The sequence below is a fragment of the Blennius ocellaris genome (assembly GCF_963422515.1).
Source record: "Blennius ocellaris genome assembly, contig: SCAFFOLD_108, whole genome shotgun sequence".
Lineage (NCBI taxonomy): Eukaryota > Metazoa > Chordata > Actinopteri > Blenniiformes > Blenniidae > Blennius > Blennius ocellaris.
This window is the reverse complement of record NW_027662250.1, coordinates 95,569-115,263: the sequence shown is the minus strand read 5'-3', so window position 1 is coordinate 115,263 and position 19,695 is coordinate 95,569.

The window sequence follows — 19,695 nt, the reverse complement described above, 5'->3', positions numbered from 1 at the left end:
GGGGGTTGAAAGAACAGCTGGAACATGTGGGGGGTTGGAGGAACAGCTTGAACCTGTGGGGGGTTGTAGGAACAGCTGGAACATGTGGAGGTGTTGAAAGAACAGCTGGATCATGTGGGGGGGGTTGAAGGAACAGCTGGAACATGTGGGGGGTTGGAGGAACAGCTGGAACATGTGGGGGTTGCAGGAACAGCTGGAACGCGTGGGGGGTTAAAAGAACAGCTGGAACATGTGGGGGGTTAAAGGAGCAGCTGGAACATGTGGGGGGGTTGAAAGAACAGTTGGATTATGTGGGGGGTTGGAGGAACAGCTGGAACCTGTGGGGGGGTTGAAAGAACAGCTGGGACATGTAGGGGGTTGGATGAACAGCTGGAACCTGTGGGGGTTGGAGGAACAGCTGGAACATGTGGGGGGTTGGAGGAACAGCTGGAACCTGTGGGGGGTTGGAGGAACAGCTGGAACATGTGGGGGTTGGAGGAACAGCTGGAACCTGTGGGGGGGTTGAAAGAACAGCTTGAACCTGTGGGGGGTTGAAAGAACAGCTGGAACATGTGGGGGGTTGGAGGAACAGCTTGAACATGTGGGGGGTTGGAGGAACAGCTGGAACATGTGGGGGGTTGGAGGAACATCTGGAACATGTGGGGGGTTGGAGGAACAGCTGGAACCTGTGGGGGGGTTGAAAGAACAGCTGGATCATGTGGGGGGTTGGAAGGAACAGCTGGAACCTGTGGGGGGTTGGAAGAACAGCTGGAACATGTGGGGGTTGGAGGAACAGCTGGAACCTGTGGGGGGTTGGAGGAACAGCTGGAACATGTGGGGGGGTTGGAGGAACAGCTGGAACCTGTGGGGGGTTGGAGGAACAGCTGGAACCTGTGGGGGGTTGGAGGAACAGCTGGACTGTACTGGTACTACACAGTGAAGCACAAAGTGCAGACGTCAGACTCGCAGGTCTCTGGACGCCCTCTACTGGCCAAACATGGAAAGGCTTTTTATCTGTTGATTGTTTAACACGTTGGAGCTCCGGTCCTGTAAGGCCCAATCCTGTAAGGTCCGGTCCCGTACGGTCCGGTCCCGTACGGTCCGGTCCCGTAAGGCCCGGTCCCGTATGGTCCGGTCCTGTAATGTCTGGTTCTGTCGGCGACCAGAAGAACTGCTTCTGTTGCTTTATTTGTTAGAAACGTTCCACTAAATGTCGACTCTCAGGATTCTACATGATTCCCTTGTTCTTTTCTTTCTGCAGAACGCGACGTCTTTTAACCCGTCGTTCTCCGACATCAAAGCAAACCGACTGCAGACCAGGTTCTAGATCCAGTTCCTTCGTTAAACTGACGTCACGGGAACTTTCTTACTCAATCCTTGGTTTATGTCGGAATTTTACCGACGTTTCACTGAAACTATTCACCTGAATTGCATGAAAGTTTCAGCGACGAGTCGTCTTTGTCGAGAGCGACCAGTCCAAAGATCAAAGATCAAAGATCAAAGGTCACGGAATGGTCAAAAACGTACTTTTGGTGTAACGCGGTCCGTTTCAATCATGTTGACGTCAAAAATATTAAAGTTTTAATTCTCTCGCCTCTGACATCGTTACTCTGGAGAGCCGCTGGGGGTCAAAGGTCAAGCAGGGGTCACACAGAAAGGTCAGGTGTTACATGAATACGTGAATATATGAATACATGATGTGGACGAGTCTGGGGTCAATCCAGGAGGGGGGGAGGTCATTGGACAAGGTCCCAGGTGTGTGTGTGTGTGTGTGGGGGGGGGGGCATCATTGGACAAGGTCCCAGGTGTGTGTGTGTGTGTGTGTGTGTGTGGGGGGGGGGGACATCATTGGACAAGGTCCCAGGTCAGCATGTGTGTGTGTGTGTGTGTGTGTGTGGACATCATTGGACAAGGTCCCAGGTGTGTGTGTGTGTGTGTGTGTGTGTGTGTGTGTGGGGGGGGGGGGGGGGGGCTGCATGAAGCAACACCAGAGTGACTTCCCGTCAAGCAGTACTGGATCCATACAACACCCACTCCTTGTTGACTTTCTGAGCTGGACTTTCCCTGGTGACACGGTGCAGCAGGACGTCTGTCCAGGAGACGTGTTGTTGTCTGGGACAATATTAGTCTGATTAGAGGACGACTGATTCCGGGACGCTTTGATATGAACCCTCGACTCACTGCTTTGATCTGTGTGGCCATTTTGAAATCAAAGTTCAACCTTTGGCAGTAAAGTGTGACTTTGTGAGTCGTGTCCTCGCAGGGACAAGAGGGTGCAGGGACGAGAGACTGCAGGGACAAGAGGCTGCAGGGACAAGAGGGTGCAGGGACGAGAGACTGCAGGGACAAGAGACTGCAGGGACAAGAGGGTGCAGGGACGAGAGGTTGCAGGGACAAGAGGCTGCAGGGACAAGAGACTGCAGGGACAAGATACTGCAGGGACAAGAGACTGCAGGGACGAGAGTCTGCAGGGACGAGAGTCTGCAGGGCCGCGGGACATTTTCAGGACCAGTTTTATCAAGAGAGAAAAACAAGAGAGAGACAATTTAAATAACATCACGACTTCGTCTGAGACAAAGGAGGGCTGAAAAGACAATACGAGACAAGTAGAAGACGCTGGACTTCAAGGCTTTGGATGAGTTTCAGTCCCGACACTGACAACAGCACCAACTAGTGGGCCAAAATGGAAACTACGTCATTTTTCAGAGCGTTACCATGGAAACTTGATACTTTTCCAAGTTGTTTTTGCCGTGAAGCATTGGTTTTAAGTTTTCTGGGACTGAAGAGCTCCAACCCCAGACCACCCCCCCATTAGCTCCGCCCCCTGAACAACCCCCTCCACTAGCTCCGCCCCCCCACCTTTGCATTGAAATACTTTTACTTACTACTAAAACTTCTAATAACGAGGCTGCAGCTCTTTGTTCTGGAGGACGACTGACAGACCCCAGCAGGTACACACACACACACACACACACACACACACACACACACACACACACACACACACACACACACACACACACACACACACACGCTGCAGGTTACATAACTCCGTGAAAGAGTCAGAAAGTCGTGTGTGTGAGTGAGTGAGTGAGTGAGTGAGTGAGTGTGTGTGTGTGTGTGTGTGTGTGTGTGTGTGTGTGTGTGGTCATTTCAAAAAGAACTTTAAAAACTTAACAAATAGTTCAACCTTGTGTAATTCGTACGTCGCCGACAGTGCCGGGCCTCTAGCGCCACCTAGAAAATTTAAATCGCCCGCCACGGTCTGTAGGAATGTCGTAGAGAGATGTAGCGAATACGAAATGTGTTTGTCTCGTCGAGACCTACAACTCACGTGCTCTAACTTTTGACCTAACTCCAAAAGGAAGTCCGCTATTTGCCTTTCGAAGTAAGATTTTCACCCAAAAAAGCCCAAACGGCAAATCTAACTGGTCATAGGGCGAAGGTCGTATCGGTTCAACGAACATATCCAAAAATAGAGGAGAATGTTTACTACAAAAATTTAGAGGGGATTTTTCTTACCTAGTCCGGTTTCGTTTTTATTAGCCGTCAAAGCTCCCAACGCCGAATTTGGCCTTTGGCCTTCTCCCATCCGATAACATGGGGAAACGGATATTTCTCCTCCAAAATCACCGATATCAAACAGCCCGAACAACTCTCAACTGTTCGCAAACCGTGAGTCTCAGCCACAAACCGAACACATCGTCATGGCCATGAGAACATGCCGAACAAGGCGATGTAACATCTGTTGGGAAAATTCCAAAATAAGTCACCTTTATGACGAGCTAAAGCGACAGAGTACATTTTTTTCACCAGACATTTTTACATTGATTCCTATGGAGAAAAATCGGGCGTTGGCACCAAACAGCGCCCCCTGGTGTCCAAAGTTTACCTCTGACCTGCTTCCAAACCCACACAGACTGAAAGAGGACAAAAATTCCTACAAAATGATGGTATTTTTATCCACATACTCCCCCGATAAATATGGATTCAGAGCAGTTGTTGCGCCTCCTCACTCTAACTCTGACAGTTAACGAGTCAAAGTGACGTGCAGCTGCAGTGAAATTCGACACCGTGATTGGTCAGTGCATCACTCCATATATGGGCAGCTTCCTGTAGCTTCAGGTTCATCACTGCTGTGTGATTGACAGCCTGGATAGCAGGAACATAACATTGCTGCTCTATGGGACCTGCGGCCTGGAATTTAGCAAACTGCTGCACAAGCCATAAGAATTTAGCAAGAATTTCTTTTGTAATCCGTACACCGCCGACAAGTGCTGGGCCCCCTAGGCTCCTAGGCCCGGCACTTGCCTGAGGCCCTCAAATTCATGTTGGTGGAAGTTTTTGAAAAATATTTCATGTTCCATCAGCGCTGTGTCATTCACACCAGAATTGAAGTGAAACCAGTTTCCGGCTCGGGGGCACCTGATGAGAACCACACTGACATGTTCAGTTGGATCGGCTGGCTTGCGGTCTAGCATGCCTGTTAGCATGCTAGCAAATATGATCCGATTGAGCTGAAAATTGGTAGGTGGCCTAATGGGGGTGCTGCGGTCACGAAACACTAGCTAATTAGCTGGTTTTGATGCCGTTTTTTCAAAATAAAAGTCATAAAAAAAATAAAATGAAAAAACCTTCCAAAATCAGTTCCAGAGGATCGTGGCCACCCCGACGGCTTGAGCGAGGTCCCGGCCAACGCTGCTTACAGCTTTACTTTTATTTGATGTGTTTCAGCAGGATGGCTCTGAAGATCTTCATCTTCATCTTCAGCCTCCTCATCTTCACTGACGCTTTTGGTAAGATGATGATGATGATGGTGATGGTGGTGGTGACGATGATGATGTTGATGGTGGTGATGATGATGATGGTGACGATGATGATGATGAAGATAGTGATCATGATGATGATGATGATGATGGTGATGATGATGATGATGACGATGATGATGGTGATGGTGACGATGAAGACAGTGATGATGATGATGATGATGATAGTGATGATGATGAAGATGATGATGAAGATAGTGATGATGACAATGATGACAATGATGATGATGATGATAATGATGACGATGGTGATGATGGTGATGATGATGATGGTGACGATGATGATGATGAAGATAGTGATCATGATGATGATGATGGTGATGATGATGATGATGACGATGATGATGGTGACGATGAAGACAGTGACGATGATGATGATGAAGATAGTGATAATGATGATCATGATGGTGATGATGAAGATATAGATGATGATGAAGATGATGATGATGAAGATAGTGATGATGAAAATGATGATGATGATGATGATAATGATGACGATGGTGATGATGGTGATGATGATGATGGTGACGATGATGATGATGAAGATAGTGATCATGATGATGATGATGGTGATGATGACGATGATGATGGTGATGGTGACGATGAAGACAGTGATGATGATGACGATGTTGATGATGATAGTGATGATGATGAAGATGATGATGAAGATAGTGATAATGATGATAATGATGGTGATGATGAAGACAGAGATGATGATGAAGATGATGATGATGAAGATAGTGATGATGACAATGATGACAATGATGATGATGATGATGACGATGGTGATGATGGTGATGATGATGATGGTGACGATGATGATGATGAAGATAGTGATCATGATGATGATGATGGTGATGATGATGATGATGACGATGATGATGATGACGATGATGATGGTGACGATGAAGACAGTGACGATGATGATGAAGATAGTGATAATGATGATAATGATGATCATGATGGTGATGATGAAGATAGAGATGATGATGAAGATGATGATGATGAAGATAGTGATGATGACAATGATGATGATGATGATGATGATAATGATGACGATGGTGATGATGGTGATGATGATGATGGTGACGATGATGATGACGATGATGATGGTGATGGTGACGATGAAGACAGTGATGATGATGACGATGATAATGATGATAGTGATGATGATGAAGATGATGATGAAGATGAAGATAGTGATAATGATGATAATGATGATCATGATGGTGATGATGAAGATAGAGATGATGACAATGATGACAATGATGATGATGATGATAATGATGACGATGGTGATGATGAAGAGGAAGAGGCTTCCTGTAGAGCCTGAGGGTTGCAGGTTTGATTCCCAGTGGTCCAGAGGAGCAGTGACAGGTGAGGGGTGTGGCCGAGCTCATGTGACAGCCAGCTGTGCTGTGATTGGTCAGATCTGACAGAAGACGAGTGGGAGGACTTCAGCCCAGATGTGGCCGCACTGCACCGCCTCCGAGGACTGTCCCAGAGCATGTCCCACCTCCGCCTGCAGGACTCCGCCCCTCAGAGGTAACACCCTCACCAGCCCAACACTGTTCCTCCCGGCGGAGCGTTGCCACGGCGACGAGCTCCACAGTCTTGGTGGAGCAGTCGACCAAAACGTCCAATCAGCTCCCCCGTGGTTCACTTTGACCTCGTTGACACAACATCTCCAGTAAAACTGGTTTCAGCTCAGAAATCCATGTCCGTTTCCAGGGCAACGGCAGAAACAGTGAAAACGGTGTAGTTTTCCTGTTGGTCCACTAGTTGGCACTGCTCCTGGTCTTTGTAATGAACCAGGTGAAAAGTGTTTTCCGGCAGCGGTCGTGTGAACAAACCTGGAAACGGGTTGTTGTTGAGTGAAGGTTTCCTGTTTCCCAGCGGAGCGGCGGAGGGGCGGAGCCTAGCGGCGGAGGGGCGGAGCCTAGCGGCGGAGGGGCGGAGCCGAGCGAGGAGAGGCACTCTCAGGTGAGGAGGTCGTCACTCTGCCGCTGCGCTTCACTTCTTTCATTCCAGCTTCACTTTGTTGTCATGTGACCAAAGGTGTGACGGTTTCTATTCCTCACTGTGTCTCTTAGAGAGAAGGAAGATCCAATGAGCTGGATGAACACTCTTCAGAGGTGTGACAACTTCCCCGCCTGTGTCCCTCAGATGGAAACGGTGAGTGGATTCTGGAGGAGGACAAAGGAGTCTGTAGGTGTTGTTGAGGTTGCCATGGAGACAAAGGAGCCTGTAGGTGTTGTTGAGGTTGCCATGGAGATAATGGAGCCTGTAGGTATTGTTGAGGTTGCCATGGAGATAAAGGAGCCTGTAGGTGTTGTTGAAGTTGCCATGGAGATAATGGAGCCTGTAGGTGTTGTTGAGGTTGCCATGGAGATAAAGGAGCCTGTAGGTGTTGTTAGGGTTGCCATGGAGATAAAGGAGCCTGTAGGTATTGTTGAGGTTGCCATGGAGTCAAAGGAGCCTGTAGGTGTTGTTGAGGTTGCCATGGAGATAAAGGAGCCTGTAGGTGTTGTTGAGGTTGCCATGGAGATAAAGGAGACTGTAGGTGTTGTTGAAGTTGCCATGGAGATAATGGAGCCTGTAGGTGTTGTTGAGGTTGCCATGGAGATAAAGGAGCCTGTAGGTGTTGTTTGGGTTGCCATGGAGATAAAGGAGCCTGTAGGTGTTGTTGAGGTTGCCATGGAGACAAAGGAGCCTGTAGGTGTAGTTGAGGTTGCCATGGAGATAAAGGAGCCTGTAGGTATTGTTGAGGTTGCCATGGAGATAAAGGAGCCTGTGGGTGTTGTTGAGGTTGCCATGGAGACAAAGGAGCCTGTAGGTGTTGTTGAGGTTGCCATGGAGATAAATAGGTCTGTAGGTGTTGTTGAAGTTGCCATGGAGATAAAGGAGTCTGTAGGTGTTGTTAGGGTTGCCATGAAGATAAAGGAGTCTGTAGGATTTGAGGTTGCCATGGAGACAAAGGAGCCTGTAGATGTTGTTGAGGTTGCCATGGAGACAAAGGAGCCTGTAGGTGTAGTTGAGGTTGCCATGGAGACAAAGGAGCCTGTAGGTGTTGAGGTTGCCATGGAGATAAAGGAGCCTGTAGGTGTTGTTGAGGTTGCCATGGAGACAAAGGAGTCTGTAGGTGTTGTTGAGGTTGCCACGGAGACAAAGGAGCCTGTAGGTGTTGTTGAGGTTGCCATGGAGACAAAGGAGCCTGTTGGTGTTTTTAGGGTTGCTACAGAGACAAAGGAGCCTGTAGGTGTTGTTGAGGTTGCCATGGAGATAAAGGAGTCTGTAGGTGTTGCTAGGGTTGCCATGGAGATAAAGGAGTCTGTAGGATTTGAGGTTGCCATGGAGATAAAGGAGTCTGTAGGTGTTGTTGAGGTTGCCATGGAGATAAAGGAGTCTGCTGCTGTTGTTGTTGAGGTTGCCATGGAGATAAAGGAGCCTGTAGGTGTTGTTGAGGTTGCCATGGAGACAAAGGAGTCTGTAGGTGTTGTTGAGGTTGCCATGGAGACAAAGGAGCCTGTTGGTGTTGTTGAGGTTGCCACGGAGACAAAGGAGCCTGTAGGTGTTGTTGAGGTTGCCATGGAGATAAAGGAGCCTGTTGGTGTTGTTGAGGTTGCCACGGAGACAAAGGAGCCTGTTGGTGTTGTTAGGGTTGCCATGGAGATAAAGGAGCCTGTAGGTGTTGTTGAGGTTGCCATGGAGATAAAGGAGTCTGTAGGTATTGTTGAGGTTGCCATGGAGATAAAGGAGTCTGTAGGTATTGTTGAGGTTGCCATGGAGATAAAGGAGCCTGTAAATATTGTTGAGGTTGCCATGGAGATAAAGGAGCCTGTAGGTGTTGTTGAGGTTGCCATGGAGACAAAGGAGTCTGTAGGTGTTGTTGAGGTTGCCATGGAGACAAAGGAGCCTGTAGGTGTTGTTGAGGTTGCCATGGAGATAAAGGAGCCTGTAGGTGTTGTTGAGGTTGCCATGGAGATAAAGGAGTCTGTAGGATTTGAGGTTGCCATGGAGACAAAGGAGCCTGTAGGTATTGTTGAGGTTGCCATGGAGATAAAGGAGCCTGTAGGTGTTGTTGAGGTTGCCATGGAGACAAAGGAGCCTGTAGGTGTTGTTGAGGTTACCATGGAGATAAAGGAGCCTGTAGGTGTTGTTGAGGTTACCATGGAGATAAAGGAGCCTGTAGGTGTTGTTGAGGTTGCCATGGAGATAAAGGAGCCTGTAGGTGTTGTTGAGGTTGCCATGGAGACAAAGGAGCCTGTAGGTATTGTTGAGGTTGCCATGGAGATAAAGGAGCCTGTAGGTGTTGTTGAGGTTGCCATGGAGACAAAGGAGCCTGTAGGTATTGTTGAGGTTGCCATGGAGATAAAGGAGCCTGTAGGTGTTGTTGAGGTTGCCATGGAGATAAAGGAGCCTGTAGGTGTTGTTGAGGTTGCCATGGAGATAAAGGAGTCACTAGGTGTTGTTGAGGTTGCCATGGAGATAAAGGAGTATCTAGGTGTTGTTGAAATTGCCATGGAGACAAAGGAGCCTGTAGGTGTTGTTGAGGTTGCCATGGAGACAAAGGAGCCTGTAGGTATTGTTGAGGTTGCCATGGAGATAAAGGAGCCTGTAGGTGTTGTTGAGGTTGCCATGGAGACAAAGGAGCCTGTAGGTGTTGTTGAGGTTACCATGGAGATAAAGGAGCCTGTAGGTGTTGTTGAGGTTACCATGGAGACAAAGGAGCCTGTAGGTGTTGTTGAGGTTGCCATGGAGACAAAGGAGCCTGTAGGTATTGTTGAGGTTGCCATGGAGATAAAGGAGCCTGTAGGTGTTGTTGAGGTTGCCATGGAGACAAAGGAGCCTGTAGGTGTTGTTGAGGTTACCATGGAGATAAAGGAGCCTGTAGGTGTTGTTGAGGTTACCATGGAGATAAAGGAGCCTGTAGGTGTTGTTGAGGTTGCCATGGAGATAAAGGAGCCTGTAGGTGTTGTTGAGGTTGCCATGGAGACAAAGGAGCCTGTAGGTATTGTTGAGGTTGCCATGGAGATAAAGGAGCCTGTAGGTGTTGTTGAGGTTGCCATGGAGACAAAGGAGCCTGTAGGTATTGTTGAGGTTGCCATGGAGATAAAGGAGCCTGTAGGTGTTGTTGAGGTTGCCATGGAGATAAAGGAGCCTGTAGGTGTTGTTGAGGTTGCCATGGAGATAAAGGAGTCACTAGGTGTTGTTGAGGTTGCCATGGAGATAAAGGAGTCTCTAGGTGTTGTTGAAATTGCCATGGAGACAAAGGAGCCTGTAGGTGTTGTTGAGGTTGCCATGGAGATAAAGCAGTCTGTAGGTGTTGTCAAGGGTTACCAACACTATGAGTGACTATCTCGAAAGTGAAGCTCATGACAAATCGACATGAAACAGTTTCATGATGCGTTCATACTTTTTGATGTGTTCACTGTGTTTTCTGCTTCTTTGTTTTGTAGGACTTTGACGGCTTCTTGCAAAAGATTGACAAGCAGAAGGTTGACGACTGGCTGATCGCTGCTTCAGAGATCTCACACAGCTACAGCCAAAAGCTTCTGGTCATGACTGACGACGAGACGTCCACCACAGCCAGAGTCGTCCAGGAGTACAGCATCGATCCTCGTTACTCAGCCATCATCGGCACAGGATGCCTGAACAATGCCTCCTGCCTCCCGGAGGTGGACAGCTACACGCTGGTCAAAGTATTTGGACGGGTTTCAGGAGACGGACTCAGTGTGTCGGGCCTTTCTGGCTCTTCTCTGGCCAATCTGCTGCTGAAGACCCCACTGGCAGCAGCACCAGTCTTCTCTCTGGACGGAAACACCACCACAGACTTCCAACATGACTTCATTCGTGTTTCGATGGCCCGCTCCATCCAAGCAGTCCTGGAAGTAAACTACGGGAATCATCACATGTACCAGGTGATGGATCAACCCAACTCCGTCTCCACCTACCAAATTCCACAAAGACCAGTGGATCACAGCACCCAGTACGACCACCAGCAGATCCTCATCCTGGAAGACGACCCTGCCATCAGAAACGCTGCAACGTCTCTATTCGAGAAGCATCCGACCGTCAGCTCCGTCTATAAGCTGGACCAGAACCACAGACCCAAACTGATTCACGGTGAATCCGCTCCTTTGTCTGCAGACAGCAGACTGGTGCTGGTCGGCCACGGGGCCCGAGACGGCTCCGGGGAGATGAGACTGGGGGGGTTCACACCCCAGGACGTGAGTACAATCGTTCAGAGGACCTCCAGGGTCGGCGATGCGATCAAAACTGTCAGCGTGGTGGCATGTGACGTGGGGTCAGACCCAACCTTCAGCAAAGCTCTGCTGAAGGATCTCCATGTGAGCGCTGGCATCAGAACCGAGCTGCACGTACGGGATGGTGTGCTGCAAGTCCTACACACCGGAGAGAAAATCACCCAAGAAATATCTCGAGATGGAGTGGTCTGGAAACATAAGGACCACAGCAAGAAGCTGGTTGCGACTCTGGATCGGAATGGAGAGGTCATCATCAGAAAAGAGTCTGGCAGTACAGGAGAAGCAGTTTTTACCAATGAAAGAAACTTTCTGGTTAAACCAAAAAAAGGCCGTCGAAACCAAAACCAAAAAGACCAAGCGATTGTCGATCCAAATGTAAGGTCAGAGGAACCAAAAAGATTCGTTAACACGGATATTTTTGAGGGAGGAGAGAGTTATGAAGTCTCCCAAAGAAAGACTGCCATGGATGAACTCCAGGGATTGACCTGGAGTCTTTTTCATTCCGATCAATTAAGTCCAAGGAAAATCCAAGTCGACACCAACCTACCGCTGAAAGAACAATTCATTCTAGCAGAACGAGACGAGAACAATATCAGGTGGATGAAAAATGAGGATGAACTGAAACAAGTCCTTCCAGAATGTTATGAGGTCAGATCAGGAGAAGATGTTAGAAAAGTTGTTCATTACCTTGCAAACAACAAGAATAAGGTCACCCACGTCATGGTCGATGATTGGATCCTGAAAATTGATCCCGACAGTCTTTATGCATTTCCAGTTGGAAAGAAACTCGACAACAATCAAATGGGAAACAACAATAGAATTGAAGAAGTGAGGAGCTTTATAAACGCACAAGTGGGCAAAGAAGACTACGGCTCAATGAGAGGACGGATTAACAATAGAGGAGAATATGTTAACTTTGTGAGGAATATCTTTGAGGGGAATCGACCGGGGTTAGCAGCTTCCACTGAGGCCTGGTACGTCACTTATTTCACTGCATCCATTATTTCTGAATCTGCACGAAACTTTCGGACATTCCCTCTGGCACTTATGGCTCTCGAGATGCAACAGACTAAATTCTTTTTTGAGGATCATCCAATGGCAAGAGGAGGCAGCTGGGTTAATAGAGACCAACGAGGAAACACTGGTACAGCAGATCCTGGACCAGGCGGCAATCTGAAAAACCTGAAAGAAGTCACAAAGCTGGAAATGGACATGTTCATGAAGTGGAAGAAAATGCATGGTAGTAATGGAGTCTTAAAACCAATGGCTGAACTGGCAAAACAATACAAAGCCATCGGTGATCCAGATGTTAAGTCCTTCTCAAATAATTATGAGAATTTCATAAAAACGATTGAGGCTCAACAGCCTCAAGCATCTGGATCACTGGGAGGCTACGAGGACGGCAGTGTGGCACCACGAGACCTACGCTCAGCGTCAGAACTAGAGAGCTCCTTCAAGCATGAGTCCTATTTCTCCAGAGCCTCTGCATCAATGTCTGAGGAGATTCATGTGAAGCTGAAGGCGAAATATGGGGAACATCTGGCAAAGTTGCGTGTGATAGAAGGAAGCGCCCGAGTAGAAAATGGAGAGTTTGTATGCCAGTTAAGGTCCGAGGGAGCTGACGGTGGAGCCACCGAGTTCAGGACGGAGCTATCTGCAGAGAGTCGGCAGTACAGCCAGAAGATGCTGAAGAGCATCGACACAGCCGTGGGAGACATGGAGGTTCACAGCTCAAAACCTTCCCATCAAGTCAGCAAGACGGTGGAGCACATTGGAGATGCCGTTGGAGTTCTGGGTCTCCTGCTGGGGATGAAAGGAGCCGTCACTGCCTTTGAACATGGAGAGATCAGAGCTGGCGTGGTGGGGACTTTACAAACGGCACATGGAGTCGCGGCCATGACCACGGCTGTTATTGCAAAACAAGCTTTGTCCACGGAGACGAGAATGGCCGAAGCTGCGACAACCATCATGAAGAGCCCTCTCATGAAGAGAGCATTGGTAGTTGTCCCGATGGTGGGCATTGGATTTGGGATTTACAATGTGGTGGAAGATATTCGGAGAGGTGACACACTGGGATACATCGACGCTGCATTTGATATTGGCATGATTGTTTTAGACGTCGTTGCACTTGCTGTGCCGGAACTCGCACCGATTTTAATCCCGATAAATCTGGCTCTGTCAGTGGTCCGGATGGTCTTTGATGATGTCTACATGGCCATCAAGTCCGAACTGGACAGTCTCCCGGCTGACGCCGGAATCCTGCAAAGACTGGGCGCCGTATTTCTGGGTTTCGGAAAAGGTGTTTTGCATTTTGCAATTCGCGTGGCAAGTCTGTTTTATGATTGGGGCTACGAAGAAATTGAGAATGGACGAAGGCTAGTGGCACAGATCTCAGACTATCACGACTATTACCAGGTTACAGCACAGGATGGAAGGACTGCCATTGACTTTACTGCTGGTTCTGCATCCTGGAATGGAGGAGGTATTGACTTCTGCCTCGCTGACCAGGGGCCATCCAAGTTCTGCATGGACTCTTTTGCTTCTAACGGTAACAGGAAGACGTGCTGGGACATCAACACACAGGGAAGTGAAGACATTGTTCTCGGTCTGGGAGAATCGCATGGTTTGCAGTACAAAACTATAACCAAAAAACTTTTCATGTTTATCCCAGTGGGCTCTGAGACAGTGGTTTCAGGTTATGAAACTTTATCCGGGACGAGATACGGGAGCTACAGGGGAAACAGAGACGCTAACCGCTTCTTCGCAGTTCAGAAATCAGAGGACAAACATACCATGGAAGTCATGCTGAGCTACTACTACAATCTTTATGGGGAACCAGGTGATGATATTTTCTTCCTTGGTCCACAGAGAAGTTATGTTGAGGGTTCTGGCGGGAAAGACACGTACATCATTCCTGAACACGGAGGGAAGACCATCATTAACAACTACGACCCTTCCAAGGCATTGGACACGCTTCACTTCACTGTCGACTACAGCCACATTTCTGTGTCCAAATCTGGAAACAACGTTGTGCTGCAATACGAGGGCAGCCATACAGTGACCATCCAGAACTGGTTTTTGGGGGAACTCTATCGTCACATGACCTTGCTGTCAGGAGACGGAGTCTTGTTTGAGATTTCCTCCACTGTGACTTCCAGAGTTCATCTGGTGGCCAGAGGGATTAACAAGATGTTGGCCAAGACGGGTCAAACCGTCGACGCTTCACAGACCCTCTTACAAACTGTAACAAACATCCTGGGATCTCCGTTTGATGACCGACTTGTTGGAAACGCGGAAACAAACTTGATGGATGGGGGAGGAGGACGAGACCACTTGATTGGTGGTGAAGGAGAAGACGTATATGTGGTGAAGAGCCACAAACGTTCCACGGTGGTTGTTGAAAATTACTCCAGGGACGAGAAAACAGACGTGCTCTCCATAGAGGCTGGTCTTCATGCTTTCAGACTGACTGTACAAGGGGCCGACGCGCTTCTGACGGCTGTCCAGGACAACGTGGCCTTCAGGGTGACCATAAAGAACTGGTTCAGGTCGTCAGCAGACAGACATCTGGTCATCCTCACCAAGGATCTGATCACTTTCTCAATCTCAGAAAACAAGGCCGACTGCCAGGGGAGTCACACCTTCCTCAAATGCTTGAAGAGTCACAGCATCGACTACAGCCGCTCCACATCGTCTCTGCTGGTGGACCTTCAGGAGGACCAGGCTTTAAGCAGCGTGACCGAGGTCCGCGGGTCAAACTTTGATGACGTCATCAAAGGGAACAAAGAACACAACGTCTTCTTCCCCGGAGGTGGAAACGATTGGCTGGAGGGTCGAGGGGGAGAGGACTGGTACGTCCTCACACCAGGTTCAGGACTAAAAACTATCAACAATCTGTCCCCAGATCTGGACCTGGATCTTCTCTTCTTGAAAGAAAAGTACAAGAACATAAGATGTAGGTGTCAGGGACAGAGCATCTTAATTATGATAAACGACTCACTTACTGCTATTTTGAGGAACTGGTTTGTTTCAACGAGTTATCAGCACCTGCAGATCAAAACCAGCGACGGAATCACTGCTGGACTGAAGACCAACATCAGCAGCTGTGGTGGGACGTTACTGTTGCCTTCAACTGTTGATTACAGAAACCACCAGCCTGAGACTCTTAAGTCCGGCCCCTCTGATGTGGAGGAGCTGCATTGGATACTCAGACGAGATGGTGCATGTTACTGGTTCAGAAGCAGAAGCAGAAGCTCTTATGTGCTGGAGAAAGCTTTCTGTAGTGAACCAGTGGCGATGGAATTTGCAGATTCTTCTTTTGGGCAGACGCTGCATCGGATGGTAAGGCTACGTCTCACAGCCTGTTACCGGTACAGAGGCTCTCCTTCGCAGGACAAGGTGTTCTGTGGTAAAGTTGGCACAGTGATGAGGATGGAAGACACTGGTTCAGTCAAAGAAATGTTCGGCTCTGCAGGCTTTGACATCATGGTGGGAAACACCAAGGAGAACCTGCTGGATCCCTACACAGGGGGCGCTCTGATGTGTGGGGGCAAAGGAAAAGACACGTACGTCATCAAGCGTGGATATGGAACGGACATTGTAATCGATAACTTTGCGGAGGATGAAAGTATTGACACTGTGCTGGTGGACATGGATTACCTCCATGGCGGCCAAGTTCTGTTGGACTCTACAAATGAGGACCTGATGGTAACAATCATGACAGAAGAAGAAGCGTTGACTTTCACTCTGCTGGGCTTCTGTCAGAACTCCAAGTTCCAGCACCTGCAGCTTCAGAGTTCTGACGGGGTGCAGTTCAAACTCCAGGCAAACAACGCCACAGGTCCTTCCTTCCAGGCAGAGGCCTTCAAAGTGACCCTGAACCAGCCGGAGCTGGACTGCCATCTGGACCTCAGCTCTCAGAGAAACCTCTCAAAGGTCCACACAGTGCAAGGCTGTTCCTCCAAGTCCAATATGATAGTGGGTAACAACCAGGACAACATCCTGATTGGTGGAGGGAAGAAGGACATCTTGTATGGTGGGGGCGGAGACGACACTCTCATAGGAGGACTAGGAAGTGACGACTTGATTGGCGGGCTGGGGGACGACACCCTTTATGGGGACGATGGAGACGACACACTCGTGGGAAACTCTGGCTGGGACGTGTTTGTTCCAGGAATGGGGGCGGATGTGATGGATGGAGGTCCGGGCAGAGACACTGTTGTGTACCGCGGCGACCATCAGAAGAGGGAAGGGGTTTACGTCAACCTGCTGACTGGACAGGGCCGCCACGCCGATGCCGAGGGCGACGTGTTGAAGGACGTAGAGACCGTGATCGGCACCATCTACTCAGACGTCTTAGTGTCCGGTTACGAAACTGCCCTCCTGCAAGGCTCCGACGGAAACGACGTGTTGGTGTCCACTGGGGGGGATTACCTGGTTGGAGGCGACGGAAGCGACATTTACATGCTGGCATTCAAGAACGCGTCAGTCACGATTGACAACTGTGCCAAAGACAACGCCACCGACATCCTGTACCTGAACTCAAGTCCAATGTTTGACTGCCAAGTCCTGGCGGACAGAGTCCTCCTGAACTTCTACCAACCGAACCAAACGGCCACCGTGACTCTGAAAGGCTGGACCAGCCACCGTCATGAATGTGGTCATTTGAAGGTGGCGTTCAGAGGGGTGGTGGTGTCAGTGGACCGGCTGCTCCTGGACTGTCAACTCAGACAGCAGGAAGTCAAAAGTCAAAAGTCGTAGACATCTGTGGGATCGCACACTCTCGCTTCCAACAGTCCTCATTGATTTGATCCTTCGCTGTTACTTTATCGTCAATCGTCATTGTGTGCTTTGTCGTTACGGTCAACAGACATCAGCATCGTAGAAACACGACTTGGCCGGTCAACAACAGCCGGTCCCCTGTGGAGCAAATCTGTCCTCTTGTAAAAACACACAGAAACTGATGTGTTGAACCTCGTAGACCTGCAGAAAGTCACAATCAACATGTTATGTAATCTCAACGGGGATTCCTGCAATGTGTCGCAATCTCAAACCTCTGATTTCCTCTCTTTCACTTCCAACGTGAACAAAAGTCAAGTGTGTTTAAGTTTCTCATGTTGGATTTTAATAAAATCTCTTGAATTAAAGGAAGATTGTTGTTTAATTCACTAAATGAGGAAAAGGTTTGTTCGCTGCTCACGTCAACAAGGTGACCTGGAATGAAGATTCAGCCTTTTGCACAATGTGGTTTCCTGGTGGACTCTGGACCCGGCAGACCTTTAGGTCCTGGTCGGTTCAGGGGACTCTGGACCCGGCAGACCTTTAGGTCCTGGTCGCTTCAGGGGACTCTGGACCCGGCTGACCTTTAGGTCCTGGTCGCTTCAGGGGACTCTGGACCCGGCTGACCTTTAGGTCCTGGTCGGTTCAGGGCACTCTAGACCCGGCAGACCACAGAACACATATATAAAGACCCAAATGACTGTGCTTCGTTTGTTACTTCCCGTCAAGCAGTACTGGATCCATACAACACCCAGTCCTTGTTGACTTTCTGAGCTGGACTTTCCCTGGTGACCCGGTGCAGCAGGACGTCTGTCCAGGAGACGTGTTGTTGTCTGGGACAATATTAGTCTGATTAGAGGACGACTGATTCCGGGACGCTTTGATATGAACCCTCGACTCACTGCTTTGATCTGTGTGGCCATTTTGAAATCAAAGTTCAACCTTTGGCAGTAAAGTGTGACTTTGTGAGTCGTGTCCTTGCAGGGACAAGAGGCTGCAGGGACGAGAGACTGCCGGGACAAGAGGCTGCAGGGACAAGAGACTGCAGGGACAAGATGCTGCAGGGACGAGAGACTGCAGGGACAAGAGGCTGCAGGGACAAGAGGCTACAGAGACGAGAGACTGCAGGGACAAGAGGCTGCAGGGACAAGAGGCTGCAGGGACAAGAGGCTGCAGGGACAAGAGACTGCAGGGACAAGAGGCTTCAGGGACAAGAGGCTGCAGGGACGAGAGTCTGCAGGGACAAGAGACTGCAGGGACAAGAGGCTGCAGGGACAAGAGGCTGCAGGGACAAGAGACTGCAGGGACAAGAGGCTGCAGGGACAAGAGACTGCAGTGACAAGAGGCTGTAGGGACAAGAGGCTGCAGGGACAAGAGGCTGCAGGGACAAGAGACTGCAGGGACAAGAGCCTGCAGGGACAAGAGACTGCAGGGACAAGAGGCTGTAGGGACAAGAGGCTGCAGGGACAAGAGGCTGCAGGGACAAGAGACTGCAGGGACAAGAGGCTGCAGGGACAAGAGGCTGCAGGGACAAGAGACTGCAGTGACAAGAGCCTGCAGGGACAAGAGACTGCAGGGACAAGAGGCTGTAGGGACAAGAGGCTGCAGGGACAAGAGGCTGCAGGGACAAGAGGCTGCAGGGACAAGAGGCTGCAGGGACAAGAGACTGCAGGGACAAGAGGCTGCAGGGACAAGAGACTGCAGGGACAAGAGGCTGTAGGGACGCGGGAAACGTCCGCTATTTTTCAGGAACAGTGTTGTTTGGATATATGGTTGGTTATTAGCGTTAAATTACTGTAAGTAATAGATTACTGTAAGTAAGAAATCACTGGAAGTCATTTATGAAAAATGGGGTGGGGGGGGGTTCAGTCGTTCTCATGGAATCAGAATGTAAACATTAGAACCGAGTAGAAATCAACTCCAACTGATCCAGGACATTGATTGGCCCGTTCATGGATCAAAGTCCTGAAACATCAAACAGCAGGACACGACAAAGTTTAGACAAGGTCACATCAAAAGGTCACATGAAAGGTCACATCAAAAGCTCACGTCAAAGGTCACATCAAAAGGTCACTCAAAGGGTCACATCAAAAGGTCACATCAAGCTCACGACAAAAAAAACAGACTTTATTCAAACTTTATCATTCTGATTATCAGATTTTATTCAAAATTATCCTTTAATACCACAAAAGAAAACAAGCTTCTAGAAAATCAAATGAAGATGAAGATGAAGAGGCACCATCAGAAAGTAAAGTGCAGCATCAGGAAGAGGAGGAAGAGGAGCAAGAGGAGGAAGAGGAGGAGGATGACTGTCAGCTGATCACAGATCTGATCAGGGATGCACCGATACCAGTAGCAGGTCCGATACTAAACAAAGTACTCGTATGCGTTAAATGTTTAAAAGTTTTACGTGACGTCATCCGACCACGTCGTCGAGACGAGCAACGTTCAGAGATTCAGTATGAATGAGAACAACTAAAGTAAGAGGCAGTGAATTGTGTTCTGACAAAGTGTCAACAGGAGGATGGTCCTCACACATGCTCTGCGCTACGCTAATGTAGCCTGTAGCATAGCAGAGTGGAGAGATGCTACGCTCTGATAATGTAGCTTGTAGCATAGCGCAGAGAGAGAGAGAGAGAGAGCGATGCTATGCTAATGTACACTGTAGCGTAGAGCGGAGAGAGGCACTACGCTCTGCGCTACGCTAATGTAGCCTGTAGCATAGCAGAGCGGAGAGATGCTACGCTCTGATAATGTAGCTTGTAGCAAAGTGCAGAGAGAGAGAGAGAGAGAGAGAGAGAGCGATGCTATGCTAATGTACACTGTAGCGTAGAGCGGAGAGAGGC